Raw genomic sequence first — 4,377 nt, 5'->3', positions numbered from 1 at the left:
AAAAAAAAAAAAAAAGATTCTTAACTTAGAACTAACTAGCCTTACACCTTTCCTAGAATGAATATAATAATGAAGGTTGTTAAATAGTGTCTATGGGTAGGGGTGTAACGCTGGTAGAATGTTTGGGGAGCATGCACCAAACCTTGGGTTCTATCCCCACATCCTCCTCCTTTAAATAAAGAGGTAATGGTTCATTTCCAGAACTGTATGTAAAGACCTAGATGATTGAGTGTCCTGATGGTTCTCAGACTGGTGAACAAAACACCAGGTAAAAATTAAAGCTTTGATGATATGTGTGTCGTCCCTTGCCTTTTGCTGTTCTGTGGAAAGAGAATATGGGGTTTCAGGAAGACTTACTGCTAGCTGTTTCCATTTCAGTCAGAATTGCCTGCTCTATTGGTTGCTTCTCCTGTCCATGCATAACTGACTGTAATCTCTTAATAGTTTATTAGGTTTCCAAGAAAGTTTCGTGAGAATGGGACTCAGAGCTCATCAAGGCCTGACTTTCTGTGTGTGCCTATGTATTATTTACCAAATGACTGAAGACTTGATGGCAAGTAGGGCAGCAGTGCAGTGCCTTAAGAAGCACTTAAATTTACACGGAGGATGATACCATAGCTCTTATAAGGCCCATGATCATGATCAAACCTATATGTTGGCAGACCACACTGAAGTATAGACTGCTATTATTGCCTGTCATTATTATAGAATCATTCTGCCACCTGATGTAATTCAGTGTCCTGAAACCTTTAAACATTGTATCTGTCTGACTTTATATTTCCAGTAATTTTTAGGGAATCTTTGCATCTTTTGGGTTTCTTGTCCCACCTCACCCCTGCAGTGCCTTGTCTCTAGCCCAGTTGGCCTTGAACTTCCTTTTTAAAAAAATTATTTATTTTTATGTATATGAGTACACTGAAGCTGTCTTTAGACACACCAGAAGAGGGAATTGGATCCCGTTACAGATGGTTGTGAGCCACCATGCGGTTACTGGGAATTGAACTCAGGACCTCTGGAAGAGCAGTCAGTGCTCTTAACCCCTGAGCCATCTCTTCAGCCCCAGGTCTTGAACTTCTGATCCCCTGGTCTACACCTGAATGCTGGGATTATAGGCCAGCCTGTCTTAGTTTGTAACTTCTTTTTTAAAAAAACTTTGTATCTAAAACATTTTTATTGTGTGAGAGAGAGCAAGCACACCCCAATGTATGAAAGTGGAGGTTAGAGGCAACTTTTAGGGGGTGATTACTGAGTAGTAGGTCTCTGGGTTTGCCTTTACCTGTTGAGCCATCTCAGTGCCTTGGTTCAGAATATCTCTTTTAGTGGTTTTGTAATCTGTTAAAACTTGTTGGTTGATTTTACTCTTTGAGACAGCCTGCCTATAGCTCTGGCTGGCCTTGAACTCATATCAGTCTTTCTAATGAATCCTCTCAAATGTTAGGATTGCAAGTGAGAGATATTTCATACAGGTTCTATATGTTCTTATTAAATGACTAGGGCAGAAATTACCATACTTGCCCAGCATTGTGGCAAATGCCTTTACACAGAATACTCAGGAGGCAGGTGGGTTGAATGAGTTTGAGGCCAGCCTGATCTCCTTAGTGACTTCCAGTGACCAGGGCTACACAGTGAAGCTTTGTCTTAGAAAAAGAAAGAAGCCAGGCGTGGTGGTGCACGCCTTTAAACCCAGCACTTGGGAGGCAGAGGCAGGCGGATTTCTGAGTTCGAGGCCAGCCTGGTCTACAAAGTGAGTTCCAGGACAGCCAGGGCTACACAGATAAACCCTGTCTCGAAAAACCAAAAAAAAAAGGAGGGGGAAAAAACCCCATACTTACTGTTGTTTTCCATTTATTCCTTACTTCAACACTTTGCAGTTCACCTTTTAGACCCCCCTGAAGAGAATGTCCAGTTGTATTTGTTGAGTGTATTTTGTGTACTCTACACGTGTGGGAGTCAGAAAACAGCTTGTGGGAGTTGGTTCTCTTTTCCACTGTCTGGGAGTGTAGCTCTGTTTATAAAGCACTTGCTCAGATTGCACAAAATTCTGGGTTTAGCTCCTAGCACTGTACAATGGAGTGGCCCATACGTCTAATTCCAGCATTGGAAGGGTGGAGGTAGGAGGATTGGAAGTTGAGAGTTACCTCTGAGGCTGTTCTGGGCCACATGGCATTCTTGATTTAAAGGGAAAAAAGAAATGGAGGAATGTGAGTGAAAATTCTGCAGACTCAGCATCTTTGTTACTTTTGTTTGGTTGTTCAATGGTGGGTGGGGGGAGGATGGGCAAAGAGGCCTAGATGTCCTTGCTGGAATGATGTAGAGGCTGCTACAGATTTTGAAGTATTGCATTGAGTTCTCAGTAGTTCAAGGGATTGTGATGAAGGACTTTCATATAGCTCTTTTATTTATTTACCTTTTATTTTGTGTTTGTGTAACTTGTTGGTTGTATGAGCCACAATGTGCATGATGTAGACCATAACAGTCTGCTGGAGTTCTCTGGTACCATTGTGGTTCCCTGGGATCACACTCAAGGCAGTAGGCTTGATGACAAGCGCCTTTACTTGCTGACTCATTGTTGACCTGATTGGAATTAAGGCAAGCAGAGGTTGATCCCTTTCTGCTTTTCTGTAACCACTGTTGACCCTTACTTAAGTCTGCAAATGAGCCAAGAAGAAAAGCACTGATTGTGGCAGTTTAGATGGTTCCATTGCCAGAGGTTGACAGTAAAGTTGTTGCTGCCTCCTTCTGGACACAGTGATAGCGCCAACAAAGGTAGTGCAAGTATCTGGGTAATACTTTGCACTGCTGAGTAAACAAGCCCCAGCAGACCTGATGTTAAGGATAATTAGAACATGAGGGTCATCTGAAGTGCTTCAGAGCAGTGTATGTTAAAATGCTGACACTGGGCCAACAAGATGGCTCAGTGGGTAAAGGACTATGTTGGCCTGGCAACCTGAGGTCAATTCCTAGGCCCCATGTTTTTGTTGTTGTTGTTTTTCATAGGCAGAACAAAAAACTTCTTGAAGATGGCTCAGCAGTTAAGAGCATTTACTATTCTGCACTTAGCAGAGGACCTGAGGTTATGCTGGGAGGCTGACAAACTCTAATAATAATAACTTCAGCTCAAGGAGATCAGTGCCTCTGAGGGCACCTGTACTCACTTGCATAGACGCATACATAATTAAAAATAAAATAAATATTTCATTAATAAAAGTGGAGTGTGATAAAGGAAGCTACTTGATGTCAACCTCCAGCAGAGACAAGCACACCTACAACTCATTCAGCTGTACATGTGCATAAACCACAGAAACTATGGAGGCGGGAACTACCTTTCAAATTTTCCCTGAGAGGCTAGAGAGGTGGCTCAGTGGTTAAGAGCACTGGTTGTTCTCCCGAGTTCAATTCCCAGGACCCACATGGGGGCTCACAACCATCTGTAATGGGATCTGATGGCCTCTTCTGGTGTGTCTGAAGACAATGACAGTGTACTCGCATATATATAAATAAATACTTAAAAAAAAAGGCTAATCCAAATTTGAGTTGTTAGGCATAGAGGAAACTGTTCTTTTCAGCTTATTTGCACTTAGTCTGCTCTCTATAGCTGTGGTTTCTGTGTCTGTCAGTTCAGCTGACTGGATTGGAGATATTTAAGATCTGGTTACACTTAACTCAGTAGTAGAGAACTTAGTTCATACAATGTCCTGAGGTAAGTCTTCACGTATAGCCTTTGTCATTGTTCCTAAACAGTATAGTGTAGTAATTATTTACAGAGCGTTTACATTTGATAGTATGTGATTTAGGGGTGATTTAAAGTGTATCAGGTATGTTGCTTAGTGGTGAAATGTTGGCAGAACATTTTCAAAGTCTACTATCTTCAGCAACACACAAAATTTGTGTTGGTTGTGTGCAAACACTACCATTTTCTTTATTATTACTGACTTTTATACTGTGCTATTTTCTGTAAGGTACTTGAGTATCTTGGATTTTTTTAGATGATGGGAGAAACCCCTAGAAACCCCATGGACTTCAGATTGTAATTTTTATTTTTGAGATAGGATCTCATATATCCCAGAACTTGTTCTATGGGCAAGGATGACCTTGAACTTATTATCAAGCTTCTGCTTTCTAGATGCTGGGATTACAGGCTTCTGCTACCATGTCTGGTTTTCTGTGGTGTTGAACCCAGCACTATGTACATACAAAACGGATACTACAAGCACTGTTACATCCCCAATCGTCTTGTGGGTCTTAACAAACATCAGAAAATGCATGCTAAGCCGGGCGTAGTGGCGCACGCCTTTAATCCCAGCACTTGGGAGGCAGAGGCAGGCGGATTTCTGAGTTCGAGGTTAGCCTGGTCTACAGAGTGAGTTCCAGGACAGC

This window comes from Mus caroli, chromosome 4 (genome assembly GCF_900094665.2).
Source record: "Mus caroli chromosome 4, CAROLI_EIJ_v1.1, whole genome shotgun sequence".
Lineage (NCBI taxonomy): Eukaryota > Metazoa > Chordata > Mammalia > Rodentia > Muridae > Mus > Mus caroli.
This window is presented reverse-complemented; position numbering follows the sequence as displayed.